We start from the raw sequence: 26,901 nt of genomic DNA, 5'->3' as shown, positions 1-26,901 counted from the left end.
ATCTTATCTCTTTTAGCATCTAAGAGAATCTTATCATTTACACTATAGTAAGTTTTAAAATTTCAAAAAATACAAACAATAAATTCATAAAGAAGAAGAAGACATTCCAAAGCACGTCTAAAAAGCCAGAGCTGGCGCTGGGGAAGAAAGCTAAGTAGCACAGCACTTGACTGGCATGTGTGAGGCTCTGGGTTCAAGCCCATCTGCAAAAATGATGAGTCGGGCTTTTAAGTCAGATGTGGTGGTGCCCAGATTTAATCCCAGCTCTCAGGAAGCAGAGGTAGATGGATCTCTGAGTTCAAGGCCAGTCTGGTCTACAGAATGAGTCCTAGAGCATCTAGGCCTACACAAATAAACCCTGTTTTGTTTTATTTAAAAAAAAAAAAAAAGCTAGAGCAGGCATGCTCAGCTGTAAAGATGTCTGCCTCAAAGTCTGATAAACTGAGTTCAATCCCAAAGATCACGTGATGGAAGAAAGAAGCAATAAAGTTGTCATGTAACCTGTACATATTGGTGTGCGTGCAGACACAGAGACACAAAAATGTAATAGAAATATTTTTAAAACACTAACTGTGCTTCACTGCTGTGAAAGTACTTAAGCACCACACATTTCTCTTAAGTAGAAGCATGAACAGGTAGTCTGATGCGTGGCGTTTGTTAGATGAGAGGCACAACACAGTCAAGGTATTCCTTCTCGTCTGGTTGGGACTGGTGTTACCTAAACTGACCTGTTCTTACATCTAGGAGTTGTTAAACATTGGGCAGGCCTTGAAGGAGACCACTCAACTGCCAGTCAGGCATCATATGGTAGGAGAAGGGGGCTACCAATTACCATTAGTTCAGTCGTATATTCTACAGTTCTCACCTAGGCAATTCTCTCCCCTGGGGTATAGTTTCTGCATTTAGAAAACTACAATAGAAAAAGGAGAAGTGTGTACATCAGATGAGGAACATGGACTGTTCACTGCATACATGAATACAGACGAGGAGCAACCTCGGAAGCCAGCGTTAAGTGAGATACCACGGGCACCGGCAGAAGCGCTTCACTCTTCCTCTTCCTCCCACTCACTTTCACCACCACCACCCTTCCAGAAAGTGTGGCTTTATGTCAGCTCTTGGGCAACCTACTACTTCCTAAAATGCTCCAGTGTTGACCAGGGAGGGGGGAGCACAGAGCCCAATATCTAACAATGCCCCGTGCCCCCCACCTCCATGCCTCCAAAGTCCAGCAATACGAGACGTCTGGCCAGCAGAGAAAGTCTCCAGACTGAGAGCCCACCGGCCCCCAGAGTCACTCCAGGAGAGACTTAAATAAGAGGAGTTAGGTGAAACCACAGAGCAAGTGCAGTGGCAGGACTCTGGTGGAGGCAGAAAAGGGCCACGTGGCGGGGCTATGCAAAGGTGATGCGAGATGAAGCTGAAGGAGGCTGAGTCAAGGCAGTCAGGGCCTGACTGAGAAGTTCTAACAGCAGTGCAAGGCCACCAACTGGCTTTGAGAGATAAAGTAACATGGCAAAGTTCTCAAGTGTAAAGGCCACTCCAGCTACAGACATAAACCAATCAGTGAGTTCTGATGTCAAACACTAGCAGTTACTAAAATGAGAAGAACTCTCTGAAGGGAACTCCGGGTGCAAGTGACTATGGGGAATCCTGGGATAGACAGAGAAAGCCTAGAACAGAAAAGACATTTTAAAATGATGGGTTGGGGAGTGGAATGAGATGAGAAAGCCTGGTATAGCACACAAACTCAGAGGCAGCGACATCAACCAGAGCCTAAAGGAAAAACAGGTTTGAGGGCTTGGGGGGCTTGGAGGATTGTTGTTGTTTGCTTCGTTTTTGTGGCAGTTCTGGAGTTAGAACCCAAGGCTTTATGCATGCCAGGGAAACAGGTGTCCTACTACTGAGCTATACTCCAGTCCCAGAGCCTGCACCAGAAAAAGATCCCCCCAGGTAATAGAGAAGCATTCAGAATGACTAACCCCCTGGCTCAACGGGAACTGGCTGGTCCTCTGAGATCATCAGTCATACCACAAGACTTTATAGTGCCTGTAATGGAGCTGCAAAACTAAGTATTTGCCTCCAAGTTTAAGTATGGTAGCCTCATAGGTGAGGCTGACCACGAAAATAAACGTTCTTCCTACAGTAGCCCAGAAGGGAAATGACAGCCCTGGATCTGGCCCATACTGCCTCTGTATAATCAAACATGCAACGAGAGCCTAAGACAGCCAAAGCTTCCAGAAGCATTTGTGATTCAGGCAACTTTAATAATCAGTCTCACAGAGCTCAACACAATTGTTCAGCTTGCTACCCGCTTAAAAAATGCAACATTCATCAAACCTGCAGATCACAATCCCATCTAATTATGAAAACACCATTAGCTCAAAGCACAGCTTTGTGTGACGCCAAAAAATAAATCCTTTAATCCATACGTGCCCCAGCCTTGCCACATCTACAGAACAGAAGTCCCAACATTTACTCCCCAACAATGCTTTGGGGATTAGGAAAATGCTGCTTTCTCTAAGGTGTATGTTCATAATACATCACATAAAGGTTTAATTATATTACTACACTACTCAAAAACATTGATACGGGGGCTAGAGAGATGGCTCAGTCTACTGATCTTGCAAAGGCCCAAAACAAGTCCCAGAATCCATGCTAGGCACCTCACAACCACTATCTGCAACTCCAGCTCCAGAGAAATCCAATTCTTTCAACGTCCATGGGCACTCACATTCATGTGCAAGACCCACATACATACTCATAACTTTAAAACAATAATAAATATTTTTTAATTTTCTAGTAGCTTCTTAGTATCCAGCATATAAGAGCGACTCATCATTGTGGTCCCCAGATCTTCCATCATCTCATCCCAGCAACCTTTGCATCTTTATGTGCCAGCCAAACCAGGCCAGTCACAGTTCCTATTAACAACTGATCAAGAAAGTGAGAGAGAGGGCAATGGAGGAAGGGAAGACAGGACTGACTCAGGGAACTGAAGGTAGGAAACCCACTACCTACTAGAGATACCAAACATATTCCAAAGCACAGTATCAACACATTTACAGTAAAGAGGCAAGAGGAGGCAGCAGGGTTCATCGTTCATGTGTTTCAGACACCTGATCAAGATGTCTAGACTTTATCCTAAAAGGGGTAGTGAAGATGTTCCTTAGAACAACCTTGTTAAGAACTGTTTTGATCAATGAAGAGGGTACCTATAGTCTTTTTTTTTTTTCTATAAGTTCTCTTTCAGGCCACGCTGCCCATCAATGAAATTCAAACTAGTTTGTAGGAAACATCTGTGGAAATTTTAATAGCAGTGCATGATCTCTTTTAACCAGAGATTATAATCACAAAACTACCAGGAACTTTTGCAATCATGTACTCTAACCCCTTATTTTAAAAATAAGAGGACTACATTCTTGAGAGATTAAATGATTTGCTCAAGACTAAGGCAATCTGTGGCAGAGTCAATACTCAAACCCAAATCTCATGTCTGCTAGGCAAGAGAAAAATTGGATGTAGTAAACCTTCTGAAGAATTAAAGAACCCATGCATTCATCCATCAAATATTTACCTGAGTACCAGATGCCATTCTAAATTGGGCATAAACAAGGATCAAAAACCTTTGCCTTTATAGAATTTACAGTCTAATAAGGACAGACAGTTGCCCTCCCCTCGCCCCACACAAAAACATAACAAATAAATTATATGGTGTGCCAGGACAATGTAAGTACTAAAGAAGAATAAATCAGAGAAATGGCTTGGTGGAGGGCTATCAGGGTAGACTTCACTGAGGAAGTAACATGAGAAGAATTTGAGGCAAGTGCATGCAAGATGCTGAGAGAGACCGAGCTTTGGCAACACCACATGATTTCTGCCTACTCCATCATCGTTTACCTGTATAACTCAGTAGGCATTAATGCCAACCTGCTTCCAAATATCCTGGCATCTACTCACCAGACAAGATCAATGAACAAAAACCCACACTGTAACACTTTTTCTGATAAAGGGCTTGGGAGGTGAGAGGTCTTCGGGTTCTGACAAACACAGCCAATAAACATATTAGATAGCAATAAAAGTGGGAGAGGAAGAAAGTTTTGGCTAGAGGCAAGACAAGTACATAGTCTACACTCTGAAAATGGAGCAAGCCAATTAATTTGAGTTGCTGCCAAATACAGATTAAAATGTGAGTCATTTCCTGAAAACACCAGAAATGAAACTAAGACCAACGTACCCAAACCTGGTGAAGAATTGCCCAGGAGAGACAAAAGGGGAGTATCAAAAGAGAAAGAAGAATCATAATGCAAAAATTCTTAGAGCATGGCTTCACTGTTCTTCCCCAGAGAATGTGCAGGCACAGGGTCAATGTCCTAACTCCATAGATAAACACTGAGCATCCTCACAGTAACTGACCCTCTGTGCTGACAACAGGTGCTTCCAGAACACTCTTCGCAGAGGAGAAAATGGAAAGTCTTTTTTTTTCCTAGCCCAGCTTTATATGATTTTTCTTTATTCTTTCATTTTTCTTTAACTTTATGTACTTTGGTGTTTTGCCTGCATGCATGTCTGTGTGAAGATGTGAAATCCCCTGAAACTGGAGTTACAGACAGTTGTGAGCTGCCATGTGGGTGCTGAAAATTGAACCCAGGTCCTCTGGAAGAGCAGCCAGTGCTCTTAACCACTGAGCCATCTCAGCTATCTCTCCAGGCCCCAAAATGGAAAGTCTTAAAATATAAAACTTCTACATGGTTTGCAACAACACAGCAAGTACTAGAGTCCAGTTCTATCTGCTTCCAAACTCACTCTGGGACTAAGTAAATCTCAGCTCCTGGCCTATTTTCTAATGACTTGTGACCTAAAAAAAAAAAAAAAATTATTATTATTAAAGGGTTACAGATCATTTATTTTCTCAAGCAAAAAAGTACACAGATCTAAACCACGTGGTTAGCACACATGACACCCTAGGCTCAATCACTGGCACCAATGTTTACAAAATAAAATAAACTCACAGCAGAGACCCTAAAACCCTAAAATGCTTATTTACCACTTGTCACCTTACAGGGAGGTTGCCAGAGCCCAGAGTCAAATCTACTGCCGTAGCCACAAGCAGACCCCAAGAACATTTCACTGGATGCATTTTGGTTTCCCCGACTGTAAATATCATCCTTAGGAAACACGAGCTCTATGGAGAAGCGGCTCCCATGCCAGCTGCTGAGAACACAGTCAACAGCTGGCTGGGCTTAGGCAACTCTGCTACACTCTTCCCAACCCTTAAGCATTGTGTTTTCATGGTCTACAATGTGTCTAACAAGAGCATCACAACACACACACACACACACACACAAACACACACACACACATACACACATACACTACAATCTTCCTGACAGATCCCTACCCTATTCTCTAGGCACCAGGCTCTTAGACATCTTTTAGACTACCTGGTCTATCCAGATGTAATGGTGTCCAATATTTCAAAACTATCTCATTGCTCCTCCTCAAAATCTAAGTGTCCAAGATTACTTTTAAAACCACAAAGTTGACAGCCCAAATTATTTTCTCCAAAAGTGGATAAGAGCCGTGATCTGTCTGGGAGGGAAAGCTCTTTCCCTTCCCTGGATGACCTTGCTCACTTACTTGGGCCCAGTGTGGAGAATTGTGGTTGCCTTGGCTACTATCCCCACTTCCCCTGTATTTATAGCACCCTAATATTCCTCTGGGGACACCATCCATCGCTGGCTTCCAGAACATTTATTTCACATGCAGTTACTCTACTCTGGGTTCAGGCCAGCTTCAAAGGTTATCTCAAGGATGAACACATAATTCAAGAACAAGCCAACAAAACCCAAGCTTAGACTTATGAACTTATCCGTAAGTTCTGAACTTACACGGGCCATAAGTCATCTTGCAAAGATGAGGGAAGAGGCACCTGAGAATGGAACGACCCAAGAAGAATAAGGAGTTCAATGGCAGAGAGAAACCAGAGCTGAAGGTACCCTTTGGGGCTAAGGGATCCTGTGAAATGCAAAATTGGAATAGCCCTGGGCTTTCTAGCTACACACCATAGCAAATGCGTTTTGTTTAAGCGTCTTGCTCGGTTTTCACTCCTTCAGGTTGTTTAAGTAATCTGGCTATTGCAGCCAGAACGGAAGCATCACTTCTACAAACGTGCCTTACTGGCACTGACAAGATGATGGTGACAACAGCGGCTACTTTATTGTAGGTCATTAATACTACACATCCCACTGAGACCAAAAAGGAATTCACTGCTCTTCCCTCCACCGATTCCAGGAACACAGAGCTCTTGGATACGTCAGGGGCTTCTAATTTAATAGCACATTATCTGATTTGAGCTGGAACCATTAGACGGTGTTTTAAATCAGAGTCCCTCGTCCATACCTACCCACAACTGCTACCCCTCAAACCTCTAAAGAAACAGAAGACAGACAGAGGGCAAAAGGCTCAGAGCAAATACCCTGCTTCTATTGTTTCCATGGTTTCATAGAAACCAATCTGGACCTGACCATGCCAGTGGCCAGGGGACTGGATGTTAGACCTCAGGGTCACATAACAGACCCCACTGTTAGAGGGCAGAGCTGGCTCCCTCTACAATGCTGAAAGAACACAGCAGATAGAGAATCTGAAGGCTCCAGATTGTTCATAGGTTTCCTTCATTCTCACCTAGCCAAAGTCCTTGTAACTTTTATGTCTCCCATGAGCACCAGCTATGGATGGTCCCCAATCAGATGAAGGCTTTGCAAAACAGCTGGTGGGGGAAAAAAAAGTAGAGAAAACACCTTTAATTTTATTCTTTACTAGGGTACTAGAAATCAGCAGGGGAGGGCAAATGTACCTCGGCATAGCAGGACACCTGTGTTTCAGGTCCAGGGCTTCTGCGTGCTCTGCTGCTGCTACTCAGTTCTACAGCCGTGTTCCGGCTCCAAAGCACAGCCACAGAGCTGTTCTAGGTCAGAAGCTCATTTCCAGCCCTGAGAAGTCAATGGAGGGAGCTGTGTGGTCACACCCTATTGAAGTTCTGTAGTATTAGATCTCTGTACACTATGTAGGTCAGTGAGTCTCCAGCGCTTAGATCTCATTAAACAGGGTACTATGTTCGCAGATTGAAAGAGGCGATGCTGTCCCTTCCTCCTCCTTTCAATATCTAGGAATGGTGGTGTTCCATCCACACACAGAGCCCAAGTGGGGCTGGAGACACTGGCTCTTATTCCTAAATCCTGCTTATCAGGACTCAGTTCCTAAAAATGTCAAGGCTGTGTGTGAAAAGCACAAGCCTGTCTGTTCAACTCCTGCTACCAAACATGCCAGCAAAGGGAGCTCTCCAAAAGAACTGATATTAAATCCTGTTGAAAGTCACCACAGAGTTCTCAAAGAAAAACCTGTGTCTTCATAAGTGTCTACAGGAAGAATGGGGGATGCAGTTCCAGCTTAGAAAGGTCAGCAGGTGACATGCAGGGAACAAAACAAAAGGAACAATGAAAAAAATGACTCCTTCCCATTCTACAGATACTTGCTCAGGACGTTCACTGCTCTCTATTCATAATAGCCAAGAAATGGGAAGGAAGAATGAAAACGTGGGATACTATTACACGTGGGATACTATTCAGCTATAAGAGAAAGTAAAATCTGCAGGTAAATGGAGGGAGCTAGAGAAGATCATATTGCATGCAGTAACCCAAGAAGATATAGCACATTTTCATTGACATGTGACTTCTAACTCCAAATCTTCAGAGGTGAGTACACAACACAGAGTAACCACAGAAACCAGGAAAGTCAAAACAGATGATGGCAGTACAGTGGGGATGTTAGGATACAAGTGATTGAATGGGGAAATAGGGTAAATGGGAAGGCTATAATTATAGGGGGACTTATACTTTAAACCCTTTTTGCATTAAGTACCACAGCAGGCACCTATGATGAATCCAGGGAACAGCTGATGAAGAGTGCCAGTTCCCACTAAGGGTGTCTGTCTCTGGCCAGTAGACAAGGGTAGGCCACAGCAGACACCTTACATGTGCTATGTGAATCCTGTAACTGGACTCTAACTATGCATTAGGTACTTCTGATTTTTGAGAAGTCGGTATCTCAGACCTCTTGAGAATGTTATAGAATCTTTGTGACCAGCCATGTTTAACACAAAAACACCTAGATTAACTTCAGTATAATACAGGCAAAGCATAAGGTCCAGTCTAATTCCCAGAGGTAACTCTTCACACAAGGATTCATCTTCAGTGAGGAGGCCAAAGATCTGGACATAAGGATGGAACAAAGATAGTATTTTAAATTCCCGAGTTACAGAAGTGGATGCTCACAGTCAGCTATTGGATGGATCACAGGGCTCCCAATGGAGGAGCTAGAGAAAGTACCCAAGGAGCTAAAGGGATCTGCAACCCTATAGGTAGAACAACATTATGAACTAACCAGTACACCGGAGCTCTGGACTCTAGCTGCATATGTATCAAAAGATGGCCTAGTCGGCCATCACTGGAAAGAGAGGCCCATTGGACACACAAACTTTATATGGCCCAGTACAGGGGAATGCCAGGGCCAAAAAAATGGGAATGGGTGGGTAGGGAAGTGGGGGGGAGGGTATGGGGGACTTTTGGGATAGCATTGGAAATGTAATTGAGGAAAATATGTAATAAAAAATATTTAAAAAATAAATAAATAAATTCCCGTGTTATTACCATGTTAAAAAAGACAAAAAAAATTAGTCATTAGAATAGAGATATCCACTATGATTTAATACCAGGTACCTTTTTGCATATAGCTCCTGTTAATCTTTAAAATGCTCTTAATATTACTGTACCCCCTCCCCCTTTTTTTTAAGGAGAAAACAGTATAAGAAGCTGGGCAGATGTCAGCAGTGTAAGACTGGCCAAGGGCAAAAGGGCTAGCATTGGATGACATTCAAATCCTGATGCTAACAAAGTCGTCCCCCCCCTCCCCGTTAGCAATTTTCTAGGGGTATAGCTGGTCATATCTCATAGACTATCATGAAGATTCAGTGAGATAAAAGTAAGGGTTAGAAAGGATATGGCTCTATGGTAGAGCATTTGTGTAGTTTGTGCACACCACTGGACTTGATCCTCACACTGAAAACATTTTTAAGTCTATAAAACACTCAAGAGATGCATACCTGACACACTGCAAGCATTTAAGTGATGGCATATATTCCATTAGCATTACTACAGTTCAAGTCAATCTAACATCATGTTTTCAACATGTGGGTCTCTGGAGGGGAAAAAAATCGCTTTGCCTCCAAAATTCTGCTTAACCAGAAGCACAAAGCAGAGGAATAAAAAGATCAGGCAAGAGGCTGAAAATGGAAGGAAGGCAAGTGCAGCCTGTGTGGGTTCATCCAAAGGAGACCTGTGGCCCATTTACATTAAGAACTGTGTAATTCTCAGGAGAGGAGAGAATCACGAGACCTACCCGTGCAAAAAGTGTGCACTGGTCCAAGAAGTCTTGACACAGCACAGCTGGAGAGCGGCAGTCATACACAAATGGTCATGAGCCACTGAGTGGAAAGATGATAACACCTAAATGGCCGCCTCTAATTGGCACTACTAATATCTTTTGCATTTTCTACATCTTTAATTTCTAAATACTCTCCATATAATAATGTGTTATTTGTGTCATCAGAAGAAAACGCTTATCTGAACTTTTAAACAACTAACACGTGTGAAGAGCAAGACGCAACATAAGCCCCCGGGGAAGGCAGGAAGGGCAGGCTGTTATTTTGCTGTTGGTGGCTCTATGAGCTGTGGCACTGGCAGCTCCAGGGAGACGTCAGCCTTCCATCTAATCCAGGACTTGTCTATATATGTCCAAAGTGTGTCACTCCTGGAATTTCTAAATGCAGTGCTCACACCCAGTCTCCTGACGTGTCCCAAATAGGTTTCTATGTTCTCTGGGTGGCATTATAAATACTTAATTATATCTGGAGCTGTTCAACTAACCCAAATAATGCTCTCATTCCTTGTCCCCATTTTTTTTTTATTCCTTGAAATATAAGTAGTGGCCTCCTTGATTCGAGATGATTTTCACAGCACTGCTCCAGCCTGATGATAAAAATGGGAAACAAAAAGCTTGCCTAAGGTCCCCTTGGAGAAGCAAAAATAAGAACCTAGATGCTTTGGTCATAGCAGCCAACCAGGGAGAGGGAGCAGAACATTGTGTACCCACCCTGGCTCTGAGAGGTCCACTCACCTCTGGAACATAACACAGGAACTTGAACAGGAAAGAGGCCCTACATGGTGTTGTTTACAGTCGTGAAGACTGCTGGCAGAGTCTTCTGGGTTCTACAGTCCTTTCCCTACAATTGTTACTCCAGAATCTGCCTGGGTCATTCCCTTTTAAAGAGGGCTTTGTCTTTCTCTCCATCATCATCATCAGGATATCAAGGGCTCACATCTTTGGCCTTTCAGCAAGACATTCTGTGCAGCAGTCACAGTGAAAGAAAGTGGGGTGTGGGGAAGGGACACAAAGAAGGGTGAGCACGGGGGGCAAGAGCCAAGGCAGAGAGGGCAGCAAGCATTCTCTACTCCTCGGGCTGGAAAAAAATGTCAAGGGAGAAAAGAGGACTTGCTTACACATCTTCCCAACCACCCCATATCAGTGAATTGAGCCATTTGTTTATCCGGCTTCCAAAATATTTAAAGCTGATGACCTCCAAATATGACTCTCCAAATCAGAATACCACTGGAAATGTTCTCTGCCGTGAAGACAAAAGTTCCTCAGGATGGGGGTATAGCTCATTTGCCTACAATTCGCAAACCCTTGGCTTCATTTCCTCGCACCAGCAGGAAGCAAAAACTAAAACCTTTGAAAGTTCCTCTCTTGATCCCCCCATGATGCTAGCTAACCTAGATCCTGAACTCTTCCTTCCCACTCTCGGCCAGGAAGTTACTCAATAAAGCAGACTCATCTCCCAGGCAGACACAGGATAAAACGGGAGGCTGAGAGAAGGCCTCCAGGTACTCTCAGGGTCGAGTGAGATTCGCAGAACCAGCAAATCGTTCAGGGTGAGAAGATGTATCAGTGCCAGGTCCCTACGCCTAGGCAAAGGCATTGCCGCATCCCCAGTAGCTGCACAAGGCTGAAAGTCCCAACGAAGAACGTGCCTATGGCTGGGGAAGTAGAAAAGACAGGAAGGTATATGTAAGCACTGTACACATGACAAAGATATTCTCCCAAATGACTATAGAAGCATACAAAATCTACAATTAGCCATAGGTACATATGCTATAAATGAAAGGGATCCTGTGGTACGTGAATTACAGTGTAATAAAGCCACTTTCTAAATCCTAAAGAAGAACTCCCAAGGTCTCTGCTCATCACTGCCTCCCACCTCGGTGCCCCCCACACCAGGAACTCAGCACCAGTCTGACTGAGATGGCACATACAGAAATGACTCATCCTTTTCTAGCTGACATTTGCTGAGTTTCTCATGTAAAATAACCATCAAAAAAAAAAAACTAACACTTTTTTTCTTAAAGGGATGCAGGTTTAAGGGTTATGGAAGGAAACCCAACATTTAGAACAGAGACTTGTAAAAAATGAGCCTGCTTTTATGACCCCTTTACCCACTATCACCTTCCTGCACGAACTGAGGCTGCCTCAAGCACAAACCCCTAAGCCTTGTGTTGCTGTGATGGCATGAAGGGATGCTGCCCAGACGAAGTGGGGGAGCGGAGAAACAAGCCAAAGTCATCTCCCAAAAGACACCGAGGCCAAAAGCGATCAGTTCCACCCCGATGTCCTCTGCAACGGAGCAGAGCGTCCCTGCTGGGGAACTTATTACCAGTGTGCTGGCTTCATAAAAAAGAAGAAGGATTCCTTTCCAAAGAGAACTATGTTGCTGCTCTAATGAGACTGGCCACGTGGTAACTCGCTGACCTTGCACACCACTCCGGCAGCTTTGGTCAGAGAGCCAGCACACAGCCTCATGGCCTGGCTGGCAGATGTAAATCCTGGGCAAACGGCTGGAAGCTGAGGCCTGAGGGAGCCAAGGGAGCATCCCCAGAGCCTGCCTGGCCTCCAGCTCCCACAAAGCCATACTGTCCACCGCGGGATTCAGGCAGCTGATGAGCTGCTGGATAAGCTGCCCAGGGTAGGGTCTGTCTCAGGCATCTTTTGTGAGTCCCAGACACCACAGCAGGAAGGCCCTGTCGCTGGACGAACAGCATGCAGATAGATTCTCCTAAGCAGACAGCAAAGCAAAAACACAGCAGCACTGATGCCCTCACAGGGGCATCTTGGGATTTCATACCCAGCAGCTGTAGCCTTCTCCACCCAGCCCTGCAGAGATCAGAACAGAGACAGGCACCCAAGGAGGGTGGAGCCTTTGGCAGAAATTGAGTGGCAGGAGGGGCAATCCGCTCTCACTGGGTTTGGGATATCTCATGCTCCAATCAACAGACAGTCCCTCCTCAGACACCCAGCCTCTGCTGCAGCTCAGCCAGTGTTGCTGTGCTTCCTGGATGTTTTAAAGGGGAGTGGGGAGGGGGGGTTTAAGAACATAATTACAGTCTCTGACCCCAACTGCCTTTAACCCTGAGGAAATCAACCAGGACTCACTGTGGCAGGGAGGTGGGGGACTGACTGCCCTACTTTTGCTGAGGAATATAAAGTTTCCTTTCTCTTACTCTCCACCCCCACCCCATTCCCACTGCTCAGAGGGTCCCAGCAGCCTCCCAGGCAGAGCTTAAGGAACAACTGGATCCCAGGCATGAGGCCCCACTGGCTGAGACAGCATGTTTCCTGAAACACGTACAGTTTTGGAACACTCCATCACCCTTTGACCTGTGTTAGTGCTGCCTGACACCCTGCAGATACCTGAGCTGTCCCAAGGGAAGGCTGGGCAGTTTAGCAGGCACATTGAAAGGATGCTCTGAGGACAAAGTTTACACAGAAGCTCTTCTGGCCTATTTTGACTTCCTGTGTGGTCTGACACACCCATACACATAAGTGCCCACACATTCACACCCCACACACATGCAAATCGCTAGGGAGAAAGGAGAGTAAGCTATGGGTCACACAGATTTGCAGGCCTACCCTGAGCTCTGAAATCAGAATCTCCTTGGGTTAAAAGCCTAAGAATTTACAGTCTGAGAACATCTTACAGACAGCATTCTCTCTTCTAACAATGCACGCAACAGGCTAGGCCTGGTGGTTCACACCTTTAATCCCAGTACTTGGGAAGTAGAGGCAGAAGCATCACTGGGAGCTTAAGGCCACCCTGGTCTCCACAGAAAGTTCTAAGACAGTCAGAGCTACATAGGAAGACCATGTCTAAAACAAAACAACAGCAGCAGCAGCAACAACAACAACAAAAATGTAGGCAGAAAAAAACAAAACAAAATCACTAAGGTTGCTCTGGGGAAAATATGGAAGGCTTAAGATGGCTGCAGTCATGGCAACCTGAATGGGTACAACCATCACCTGGACAATCAGGTAGTGAAGAAAGAAACCAATTTCAATGTATAATTGACTTGTGCTGTGCTTATGCTACTAAACTCACCATCTATAATTCTCATCTGTGTTTCACAGTAATAGCCTTACACAGATAGTAATTACTGCCTTACACTTACGCTGCTTTCTTCAGTTTGTCCTCCAAAGGTCAAATCCAAAGGCTTCTGGGAATGTTCTCATCCAAAATGTCCAGGACAAAATCCCCAGTCCTCCATTCAGATGAGCTCCAAGCCTCCTCTACCTGCCTGCTATGTGTTGATGTAGCTTCAGCCTCCACTCTCTTCTCTTAGGGTCTCTACCATCCATTAGAATCACCTGGGAAGTTTTATAATTCCCAGCCTAGACATACTGCATCAAAACCTTGGGAGGAGAGGGGGAAGTACTTCCCAGACTCCAATGGACACCAAAGGCTGAGAACCACTGCACAGGTCACATCATTATGCATTCACTGCAGGGCCTCAAATAGCACCTGGGGTGAGCCAAAGCCCCCAAGTTCCTTCCAGAGCTCCAACCCTATTTCACCTGCATGCCCCACAAGAACAACTTTATAGAAACAAGCATCACCCAACAGCATGTCTCTACCACACACCACAAATCTACAGTGATGCAATGGAGTCTAGTCGACACCTAGGACCTGAGAGACACTTCGGAGGTGCCCAGCTCCTCCTTCCCCTGGGCCCTCATCTCTTCCATTTCTCAATCCTGACACAGTTGAGTGTGCATTCTCCTTTTTATTTGTATCATCTCATTTCCTCTGAAAAATTCCATAGAACCCTGTATTCCATTCCATAACTCTGAATGTTTAAGTAGTGATCCCACTAAGCCAAGCAAAAATACACAAGAGTGGACTACTTCCTGTCACTCTCTCTGTACTCCTTAGCACAGAGCCCTGCCCTCCCACCTCAGGGACTACTGTATCCTAGTCTGTGAAACCAACTACTCCCCTACCTATCTGTAAGACAGATATCTCCAATGCATCTACCTTAGGACAGTGCAAAGCATACAGTGGATCTTACATTACTTCTGAAACATGCAGCTATTTTAAGTAATGCAATGGCAACTACTTTTTAACTTAATGATTATGGTTCAATGATTCTTTTTATAACACAAAGTAGCTAAACACATCAAACCTGTGAATTCTTATTGCTGTAAACTTCCCTTCTAAAATAAATGAAATTCTGAATAGACTGTCTCAAAGTTAATAAAGAATCCTGAAGGTGAGGCAAAATTAGCAGAGGTGACCTACAAATGGCAGATAAGTCACACGGGCCTCTTTGGACTTGATAAGCCTTCACTAGCCTTTCCCAAAGGTCTCAGCTCCCTCTCCCAAATACCCCTCCAAGCTGCCAGTACTCACTCCTGAGCCATGGACTGGCAGTGATCTTCTGCCTCCTTTTTAGATGCTTAACACCCAGGAGAGGGGCAAGTGCCTGGTCCATGCTGACAGAGTCTACCAGTGTATATTCTATGCCAGCAGTTCTCAATCTCCCTAATGCTATGACCCTGGAATATAGTTCCTCATGTGACCGCCATCCATAAAACTGTTTTTGTTGCTATTTCAGACATTAACTGTAATTTTGCTACTGTCACGAACTGTAATATAAATATCTGTGTTTTCTAATGGTCTTAAAGAGTCATGACCCACAGGTTGAAAAACACTGTCCTAGACCTATAGGAGCTGTTCTAAGTACCTAAGCATAAACCAAAGAGTACATGTATGGTGGTCTGAAGATGCCTGGTGCAGGGAGTGGCACTATTTGGAAGTGTATGGCATTGTTAGAGGTGTGGCCTTGTTGGAGGAAGTGTGTCACTGTGGGTGTGGGCTTTAAGACCCTCATTCTGGCTGCCTAGAAGCCAGTCTTCTCCTAACGGCCTTCAGATGAAGATGCAGAACTCTCAGCTCTGCATGCACCATGTCTGCCTGTACACTGCCATGCTCATACCTTGATGACAATGAACTTCACATCTGAACCTGTAAGCCAGCCCCAACTAAATGTTATCTTTATAAGAGCTGCCTTGGTCATGGTGTCTGTTCACAGCAGTAAAACTCTAAGTAAGACAACATGTGACATAATCCTGTCCTCCATCCAAAAGACATCTGCAGGAAAAGCCACCATGGGGAGATGGCACACAAAACATCCCCATCTTTTGCCTGCCAGGAATTCCAGTGCCCACAGGCAAGCTTCCACCATAGAGCAGACATGCCCACTAGCTCAAAGTCACTATATCCAATCACCAAAGCTCTGCAGAAGATCTAGCACCCACTGACCCTCCTGAATAGAGCACACACTATTCCAAATGAAACACAACAATACCACACTAGAACATAAGAGTAAGCGATGTGTTTGGGTAAAGCTAAGATACAGCTGTGCCACATTCTAGGGAATAATGCTCACTATAGCTTTTAATCCTAAGAATCCTAAGATGAACAAAACATAAAAGTCAGAAGAATATTCCAAGTTTTATATTATAGAAGTTATTCTAAATAGGAAAAAAAAAAAACCCTGATTTCCTACTCTAAAAGTCATGGCTGAGGAAATTCAGCTCACTCCAAACATTTTTAGACAATTTTCCAGAGAATATCACAGTATATATATATATACATTTAGCTGAGAAGATCTGGAGTAGAAATTTATCCTACAGCTATGATCATTTCTGTGTCCCATGCCAGAGGTATATACATCAAAGCATATGTGTGCACATATATGTATGTTCATAAATATATGTATTACGTGCATATACATGTTTAAATACATGTGTGTACACATATGTTTATATGGCATCTGTATATGTTGTATGAGCATGTTTATATACATGTGTATATGTATACATATACATGTTTATATGCATGCATATTGTATACATATGTTTATATACATATCCCTGTGTACATATACTGAGATAGATATAAATAAAGTCTCAGGAAATCTAAGGGCCAGCCAGCTTGGAACTCTATGTAGCTAAGAATAACTTTGAACTCTGGTCATCCTACCTGTACCCGCCCAATGCTGTGATCATAGACAAATGCCGTGATATACATGTGCATTAAGTGTATTGCTTAAGTGTATATAAGTGTACCAATGAATACACACACATATACTTGCTGACACATTCATATATTTCACTTAAAAAAATAACTCAGATGGCAAAATGTTGCTTTCCATAGAATTTGGGATCAAGACACAGGGGATGGAGGAAAACTCACAGTCTTTTTTTGGTTTTTGAACTGTGTGCCATTTGTAGATATTAACTATTTACTGATAAAGAAACAGATGTGAAAAAAGTAAATATGCCACTGTAGTTGCATCTTTGCCTTTGCCCACAGCTGATCCACAAGCTAAGGACGAGATAAGCAACCAGAACTGTTGCAGTGCTGGGCCTGTCTGCTCAACAGTGACCTTGGCCCAGAAGCAGCCAAAGTTCAATTCGGCTGCCCGGAAATCTTGCTGAAGCCACTCGAGATATGCTAGTTCATATTTTCAAAGTGTTCCTGTGAGCCTGCAGTAAACGTTAATATGATAGGGAGATCAAGTGAGCTTTGAAACCTACCTGTGGTATCTTTACAAACCATACAAAACAGAGTTTATTTTGGCTTCTCCTGTGTGGCAGCAGCAGGAGTCAAAGCACAGCTACTGAGTTGGCCCTGAGAAGCTGGCTGGCTAATAAGCCTTGATCCAGAATTCGCAAGCCCCAAACCTTTGTCCACCTGGCAAAGAAAACACACACACATGCACATGAACACCCAACCCGACCCCAGGAATCTCCTCTTTCTAAATATAGCAGGCAACTGCCCAGCTTCCAAACGCACCCTCTGAAGCATTCTGTGCCTTCCAACCAAGGTGAAATGAGCCAGACATAAACACGCTGTGACAGCTTCTGGCCCCACTGCCAAGCTCGTTTCCTTACTATTTCCTCTCTTCCTCTACGCTGGGTTTCTACAAAATGTGGAAACCCCAGTGACACCAATTTATAAAAAATCCCTCTAGCTACTTATGTTGTTTGCTCTCATCCTAACAAACATGCTCTTCCCGCCAGGCCCCACAGTTTGAGTTTAGAAGAGTCTCTTCAATGTGGGCAAAGTATGGCTCATCTCCATTGTACTTGTAAGAATCTGCAGTCCAGAAAAGATATTAGACAGGTCCAAGACTAGTACGGAAGCCTGCACTTCTTGCCCTACCATAACACTTCATTCTTTCAGAATCAACAGCCACACCTCAAAAGGCAGCCTATTCCAAATGCTTCCTATTAAACTAAAAAGTTAAGCTTCAAAAACATAATCTAGCACACATTCACCAAACCAATTAGCTACAAGGAAGTAAAATACTTAGTGGCTATAATGGACTCTGAGGCAGACCCAAAGTGTTTCAAATGTTGGGACCCACACACAAAGGCAGACATGGGAATGATCACTGCAGCCCTTTCTCTAACTGAGAAACTGAGATAATCCAATAATCCAACCCTCCGAGGTAATCAAAAGGAATGCAGGGTATACATGGACTGACCTAGATAAAGTACCATAGGGGAGTCATGGGGAAAGTAAAACAAAAATTTATGTAGCTAAAAATCCCATTTTTAAAACATAATGCAGAGAGAATGGATAAGGAAAAGAGCATCCCAAAGTGAAGGAGAAGAAAGTCCTGGCCTGTGGGAGTAATGCAGACGGAGGGCACCTAGTCCATCATGGGGAACATTGAGTTTGATCTCCAGAACTGAGAACAACGAGAATGAAAAAGAGAAAGGGGGAAGGACAAAGAGAAGGATGTGGGGAGAGTGAACGGGAGGGAGGGAAAGCCTAAGCTCTGTATACGTCTCTGGTATGCGTGCATACTTGTGAATTATGTATGTCAGCATCATTTCGATTTGCCTTTGAACTAGGCCATCCATACACGCTGTTAATTTTCTCTGCTAACCTAATCTTCCTCAAATTCTCTGTACTTACAGTAGCAGCATTCACATAAAAGCTCAGGTCAAACATCTCGAATCATTCCTGATTTCTCTCTTTTCTCTGATAGTCCATATTCAACTAAACATCAAATTATGCCAGCTCTACTTATAAAGCACCCAGCCTCTGATGTTACCATCCTGGTCCAAGGTGTCATAGCTCTTATTTCTAATTAAGAGGCCAACAGCCTCCTAATTGGCTCCTTGTTCCAGATGGTCCCACTATCTTGTCTCACATAACCCTGCTGACCTTGAATTCCCTATGCAGCTAAAAATGATTTCAAACTTATCCTCCTGCTTGCCTCTACCTTTTAAGTGTTTAGATTAAAGGAATGCACCATAATACCAGATCCCCATGATCTTTTTAAAGTACACACTGGATTGTATAACAACATCCCATGGCCATCCATCACAGAGAGGATGAGACAGACCAAAGTCCTTTCAAACACTCAAGAGTTCTCTGGCCTGGGTTCTAGATTCCAGGTCCATTTCCCACCGTTGTGCTCCCGTCTCACAGGTGCCATCTTCCCCTAGGCTTCTGCACCTGTCACTTCGCCACAAAATCCATATCATAGTCCCGGGCTTTAAAGTGCATGGCAAGGACAAAGCATAAGCTCTCAGTTTGTGCATGAAATCTTTCTTTATTAGAAAAAAAGGTCTCAATTGAAATATACTGAGTTGTCATTTTTGAAATTAAAAGCAAAGCCACATTTCACTGGAGTAAATCTCAAACAATCACTTTGACATTTAGGTTTATAATGGCATCCCCCTTTTAGGCTAACTTTTCGATAGGCCAGGGCCTTGACAAGATAATACAATCACCTTCAGAAGTTGTTTTCTCCTAATATCCTCCAAACTTTGTCAGTGCTGGAGGTTTTGGTCACTGTCTAAAGACTAGAATACCTACCTGTAAGATCCACTATGAGAGACATTGTCGGGCTTAGGTAGGACAGTTGAATGAACCACTGTTCCCCTAAAACCAATCTCTTCAGGTCCTGAAATACACGACAGACTATGCAAATTGTAGCAAAGAAGACCCCAAAAGAAACAAATGGACAAAATGAACTAAGTACTGTACACTTCGTTGTCAAAAGTTTTATGGGACAAAGCAGAGGCTGTGTATGTGAATACACATCTCGGCAAATAAGTGAACCAGTAGCCAATACATGCAGGACAGATGCTCAACACCATCAGTCATCAGTGAGATTAGAGCCAAAGGAGATGCATGACCCAGGTAGTGTGCTACAATCAAAAAGAGAAACTAAGTGTTGGTGAGGCTCATACACTGGGGCCCTGTAATATGGTGCTTCTGCCCTGGAAAATGGTTTGTTGAGCTTTTAAAAGTTAGACCTAAGTTTCCTTCAAGCCTGGGTCTAAATCAAAATTTTACTTAAGTTTCCCATATAGCTCAGCAATTCCACTCCTAGGTAAGACACGAAGTTGGAAGTGAAAACACAGTCATGCAAAGGCAGGCACGTCAACACTCTGAGCAGCATCATTCACAAAAGCTAACAGCTGAAACTCTACTTGAAGTTTACAAAACAGAATCCTCCCCAGCAATAAAAAGGAACAAACTACTAATAAAAGCTAAAGCACAGATGAGCCTCAAATCAACATTCTAAGTGAAAGAGCCTGGATATAAAAGATCACATAATGTATGACTCTACTCAGCTCCAGTTCCCAGAAAAAAAGACAACTCTAAAGACGGGGGAGGGGGATTAGCTGCTGTGTGTGGCTTGAGAATGAAGGGCACTTGCAGGCAAACATGAGGAAGCTTTGGGGGTGACAACAATTTTTCATCATCTGGACTCCAGTAATTGTTCCACAAGTCCACTTAAAACAGCTGAATTCTATGTCAACTAAATTATTAACAGTGGAGGGGGGGCACCTACTCCCCCAAAGCACACTGACCTGAAACAAATGGCTACTCTGAAAAGAAACATGAGGGAATGTTCTTGGGAGACACTTGATAAATTGGCATGTCAAATGTAAGTGTTCGTGGTCATTCTGTAGGGAAAGAAAAAAGAGGAGAGGAAAAATCATTTCCATGATTTCACGGGAGAAAGAATAGTGCCTCACTGTAGTAGTTGCTAGTAATTAAAATTTAACAATAAGACACTCAGCCATAAAAATAAATCAAACTCTAGTATCAGACATAAAATAAGTGGACCCTGAAAACATCATGCTATGTAAAATAATCTACACACCAATGATAACTTTTGTTTGATACTAGAGATGCTTAGAACAAATAAAAGAATCTCATCAGGGTCTAGGGTGGGACAGGGGTGAGGAGTCGTTATTTTACGGATATAATTTCACATTGGGATGCAGCAAGAGCTGTAAAACTAGAGAGCATGGTCAATTACATAACACCGTGAATGTACTCAATGCCACTGAAGTGGATAGAATTATTTAAAAGCTCTTAAAGTAGTAAATTCTGTGCTGGATATATCTTACCATAATAATTTTAAAAGACTGTTTTGAAAAATGAGCAAAAAAAAATCTGAACAGACATCCCAATTCAGAGGATACACAAATGGTAAATAAGCATGTGAAAAAAATATTTAATAGCATATGTCATCGGAAAAATGAAGGGGAGAGTTGGGGTGGGGGTGAGTGTGAATTCTGCCATCTATTAGATGGTCAAAATGCCAAACACTGACACCGTCACATACAGAGCAACAGAATCCCCCCCACACCTGTCTGTCTGTCTGTCTGTCTGTCTGCTGGAGGGAATGCAAAATGGTACAGTAATCTTGGAAAAGAGTTTGGTTATTTCTTAAAAAACAATGCATGCTCTTACCATGTGATCCAACAATCACATTCCTAGTCTTTACCCAAATGATCTGAAGCCTCTTGTCTATGCCCAAAATGACTGTTGGCTTCACTCATAATTGTCCAGACTTGAAAGCAATCAAGACGTCCTTCCACAGGTCAAAGAAGAAACACATTTTGGTACTCGGCAATGAGACCCAATAGTAGACATGGAGGAACCGTAAATGCACACTGCTAAGTGACACAAGGCAATGGGAAAGGGCTACACACTGGTTCTAGCTACCCGACAGTGTGAAAGAGGGCAAACAGGAAGATAATGAGAAAGATCTGCAGTGGGCAGCAGATAAAGAAAAGGGTGTGTGACAGGCCATAGAGGGCTTTTAAGACAGTGGAACCATAACGACAGTACAATGGGTACACGCCACTGTACAGTCACTGTCCATCACCACCAAGAAACTCACATTAATAATAGTCTGCCAAGGACCAGGGGTGTGGAGTGTGTGCTCTCCTGTGCAAGGCCTTAGCTTCAACCTCCAGTGCCAATAAGATAAAATAAAATCAATATTAATCAGCAGTAATAGATGTATCAGGACTTTGAAAGACTTGAAAGAGAAGGAGGAGGAGGAAGAGGAGGAAAAGGAGGGAGAAACGAGAAGTAACAGACACTCTAAGCTATAATGGAAACCTTGTATATATTCTACTCAAATGTGTCCTAAACCTCAAGCCAATCTAAAGAGTAAAGTCTAGTCCTTATTTAGCAATGAGAAGATGGTTCTAAGCCACAGGGAGTGGCTTGGAGACTAGCGATTAAATGCAATTTATTCAGTGCAACTTTGAATAGAGAAACATGCAGAGATGCAGAGATGTTTTTAGAGCCAGGGTTATATAAAAACAAAAAAAAATCTTGTTTGGATTTAATTAGCTGTTGTTTATATTTGTATGAGTAATACTCCAAATGTCAGTATTGCAAATTACCACTACTTACAAATAATTAGGAAAGTCATTTTTCCCCTTTTCTTCACAAAAGAATTGGAAACAACTTTTTGCTACCTGGCTCCATATTTGCTTGTTCCATTAAGGTTTTTCATGACTAACACAATTACTGCTAAGCACCTTGAACTGGCATTGGACATCACCTGAGAGCTTACGCCGTTCAAGAACAACTCGTTCTTAGGGCAAAGGGAGTGGATTCATCAGGAAAGAGTTCTTGCTATACAATCATGAAGACCTGAATTTAGATCCCCAGAACCCACACAAAAAAGCCAGGGTGGCCACATTTATAACCTCGAGTTCTAGAGAGAAGAGACAAAAAGGTCTGAGATTAGTAAGCAAGCCTACCCAAAAACATCTCTGCATCTCTGCATGTTTCTCTATTCAAAGTTGCACTGAATAAATTGCATTTAATCGCTAGTCTCCAAGCCACTCCCTGTGGCTTAGAACCATCTTCTCATTGCTAAATAAGGACTAGACTTTCCTAATTATTTGTAAGTGTTCAATGAAAGACCCTGAATAAGTCAAAGGTGATAGAACAGAACACCTGATATGCATCACATATGTACACAGGTATACACACAACTGCTCACACATGTGCATACCCCACACGCAGCGTTCGAGTGCACACACCCACCCACCCCCATACACACACACACACACACACACACACACACACACCTCCTACTCACTGTGGAAGAAAACTGTATTAAATTCTAAAAATGTACAAAGGTGAACAGGTTTTAAAGTACACACATTTGGTAATTATTTTACTGTTGTTTTAATGAATAAAGACAACGAATTGTTCACTTTAGAAATTCAGACCAAGAACAAGTTTTTGGCCTCCTTATTCAAGGCTCTATTACTCAATTAGAAATGAATCACTGATAATCACTTGGTAGTTCCCAAAAAGAAAGTGATGCTTTACAAAGTCAGAAGAAAACAAAAACAAAAACAAAACCACCCCCTAATCTACCCTGCTAGCCTTCAAGGCTCTTTCAGTCTACGAGGGCGAGAGAATCTGAGTACAACACAGAATATTAGCTAGCCTCGGCTACTCTTGGCTGGAAATCTATAAAGCAGGAGTCACTTCTCAGGTGACCTGGTACCTGCTGCACCTTTTCTCTTCTAGGATCCATGAAAAGTCTGCGTCTTCACGACCAGTGCTTTTCTTGAGAGAACCACGGGGTGATGCTCGGAAGAGGACCAGCAGATCACCGCCAGGCTCAAAGCATGCTTACATAATTTCCTATCCCTGTGAATTTTGACAAGTTATCCCAGAAATGCAGAAGCAGGAGGACAGTGCAGCTGGCTCTCACCCTACCTACAGATCTGGGTCTTAGGTTTCCACCGACTAGTATGGAAAATATTTGCCAGAAGGGGGGTGGCTGGGGAGCTGTGCCTGTGCTCAACACGTGCAAACATTTTTCTGTCATTACTGAATAAACAATGCAGTATGTAACAATTATGTCCCTAGCATTTGCGTTATGGCATGTATTAGCAGCAATCTAGAGCTGCCTAAAGTATTCAGGAGGATGTGTATAAGTGACTTGTCAACAATAAAAGCACCTCAGGATCTGGGTATCCAAGATGGATCTTTGAACCAACCTCCCCTGTAGATACGGAGGGACAACGACATTCATCTTGCAGAATGGTAACATGGCACAATATTTGGCCCTTGACATAGGAACTGGCACTTACTAAATGCTCAATAAAATGAAATGTGCTATTGTGCTATTTAGTTGTCTAAAATGACCTTGACAACATGATGGGAGAGAAAGAACGGAGACAGTACCATCTGAGAATGCAATGAAAAAGGCACATTGTCCTCAAACGTGCCCATAAAAAGTCCAGGATCAGCTAATATAACATAAAAGCATTCACTTCACTTAGTAAAAGTATAACATTCTGAGAAGAGCAACCTGTAGTACAGCTTCATTCACTATCACATACCCAACCTAACTTGACTGGAGGGGCTGGAGTCCTAGTTTTGCCTTTGTTATTAACTCTGCATCCATCAAACTAGGTAGACTCCGTATCCATACCCCTCCCATAGACTGAAAACACTAGAACACATTTTCCAGGCCCTTGGAGATAAATCAATGTACCCTCGCCTCTCCTTAAACCCCTACCTTGTGAAGAGTGAATGTCTTGTTGACTCAGCATCTCCCATCTGAAATTCAGTCATGAACTAGGTGCCTAAAGGTGATTGCTGCCACCTGGATGGCTGCAGTTGTACCTCTAATGCCCAGACTAGCCAATCTATGGAGGCAGAAGACTCAGTGGTTGGCCAGGGCTGCAGAGGTCGGGAGGAAATAACGATGACTCTTTAGAGATGACTGATGATGATGGATCCGTGAATACACTAAACCACTGAATCCGATGCTTTGGATGGATAATCTACAGGAGATACTGTGACTTACATCTCAGTAGTACCACTATCTTTAAGACTCACATTTCTGTCCCACCCACTTACTCTGTCAGAATAAGGATTCTCTATATTTCAGAAAGCAGAAGTCAAATTCAGAGGGATATTCCCCAGAAACAAATCTACAAATCGACTGTCAGTGTGTAAAGAGGCATGGTTCCCCAAAGCCCAAACCCTTCTGACTAACAGCCTTTCATGTCTGTGAAACCACAGTTGACATCAAGTCCACAAAAGAGTCACACAGAAAGGCCAATGAATTCTGCAAGCCTGTTATGTAGACAGAGAGGCAGACAGCCTCTTCCTCTGAGGGGGAAACCTCACCTAACAATAAGTTAATAGGAACAGAAGAGACACTGGGAGGCTTACATGTTTTGTCCCTTCCAACCTCTGGCACTTTGTTTTGCATAACCATGACTTGATACAAGCACTATTACCAGAATCCTACAGTGTGCCCATCGGTGGCTAACACCCACAACTGCTGGAGTTCCCAAGATCTGACCACACGTATTTCTGCTCCTTTTCTTTTTCAGGGGCATCAAGTCCCGAGAACCTTGAATGCTGGCATACTAGAGTATTGCTGAACATGAACCAAGAGGTACCAAGGGTCTCCAAGGGGTGGTGGTGGAGGGTTGGGCTGGGTTCGGTTTGATTGTTTTAACATTCACTTTGTCTTTCAGCCTCTGAGAGATCTGGGTGAGTATTTCCACTTTACAGAGGGGGAGCTCAGACTTAGTAAGGTGCCCAGAGTCACTGGGGTCTAGATTCGAACCCAAGAAACTCCAAAGCTCACTCATCCTCCATCACTTCTACAGAATGAAAGAGAAGACGAGACCTAAACACACAAAATCATCTTGGCTGAGAGGGTGATCAGCCAGCGAGAAGAAGGGGGCCCTGGGTGACTGAGTACCACGCAGAAAATGTCAGAGCAAGTCACTATCAGCAATGACTGAAGCAATAAGAACTCTCACTTTTTAATGTGTGTCCCGAAATATTTTGTTGCTTATGCTCTGTGCCCATACCAAGGATGGAGAAGCCATATAGAGTTTAAGAGGTTTGTTTTTATGAAGTCATTTTATGGAAATGTTGGCATATTTGAGAGAAAAACACAAGAGGAGCTATGGTTTAGGCTAACCTAGATGACAGTGTTGCTTCAAGTTAAGTACAATGTCTTTGGAATTTGCCAACTTGTATTTGAATGCCTTGAAGCCACCTTGAGCAGGTTACTGACTCCTGGGCTGTTTGGCGTCATCATTCACAAAGTAGAAGAAATATTAAAATGATGTAGCTAAACTCTGCCAACTGCTGAAGGCCTTTTTTATCACCTCTGACTCACAGATAAAGGAAATCTGAACCCAGAGACCTGTAAAAGTACTAGCTACAACACAAATGCATATACTACATACCTACATATACTCCTATATAGCTATGTATTTATTTGTAAGCTACAGTGGACAATCACTGGCTTTTCATTAGCAGTAGTGATCAAGATGGTCTGATTGAAGAAAATTACTATAGAGGAATTAATATGATGTGCAATGCAGCAAGCACTTCACAATAACACAGTACAAACACTGAAAACAAGTGGTAAGAAGTCACGTCGATCACATGTTCTGTTAAAGCAGAAGTTACAAGTAGTGGGGTGGGGGGTAGTTCGTCATAAAGTGGAAAGACAGGCATATTTATGCCACTATCAGTCTTTCCACAGTCTCAGAGCTGACCCACCTGTCTGGTTAACCTTTGAACCCCAATATTGCAATGAGTCTTCCCATCTAAAGAATTCATGCTCCTCAAAAATAGTGGAAGGCAAATTGCCAGTCACCCAAAATGCCTTCCTCAGATTCAATGCTCAGATACAAAAATGCAAGTCCAAATTCTAGTAGGTTTGGTCCTATAGGCTCCATTCTGGGCACAAAGGGACCACGCAAAATCCACAACCACAGGCCAGTGGATGAAGCTATGGGACTCTGGGCTAGTGATTCCCCAAGTGTGAGGTTAACACACAAATAATGCCATGCCTGCCACAGAGTACTGTGCCTCCACACCCACAGGGGCAGCCAAATGTCATTGCTACATCCTAGCATCTAGTGCAATGCCCAGGAAGTGCAGGCACTTCATATGTTTGCTGAGTGAGGCAGAAGATCAATTAAGGCTAGCCTGGGGTCAGCCATGCCCGGATGGTGCATGCCTTCAATCATAGCACTCTTAGGAGGCTGAGGCAGGAAGGGCACTGCTCCAGGCAAGCATAGGGAAACCCTGTTTCAATGAAGAGGAGG

General features: G+C 43.4%; 1 protein-coding gene and 1 long non-coding RNA gene across 13 annotated transcripts in view; one reads left to right on the top strand and one right to left on the bottom strand.

Moving 5' to 3' along the window:
• The window catches only part of Gm52330, a 33,743-nt gene extending 7,827 nt beyond the window's left edge, over positions 1-25,916 (top strand). The window contains exons 2-4 of the long non-coding RNA XR_003952563.1: positions 25,159-25,223; positions 25,306-25,321; positions 25,441-25,916. This is a non-coding gene — a long non-coding RNA (predicted gene, 52330). The remainder of the gene's footprint in view (positions 1-25,158; positions 25,224-25,305; positions 25,322-25,440) is intronic.
• The window catches only part of Arhgap26 (Rho GTPase activating protein 26), a 774,669-nt gene that overhangs the window by 354,214 nt on the left and 393,554 nt on the right, over positions 1-26,901 (bottom strand). The window lies entirely within an intron of this gene.

The sequence above is a fragment of the Mus musculus genome, chromosome 18 (genome assembly GCF_000001635.26).
Source record: "Mus musculus strain C57BL/6J chromosome 18, GRCm38.p6 C57BL/6J".
Taxonomy (NCBI): domain Eukaryota; kingdom Metazoa; phylum Chordata; class Mammalia; order Rodentia; family Muridae; genus Mus; species Mus musculus.
This window is presented reverse-complemented; position numbering and strand designations above follow the sequence as displayed.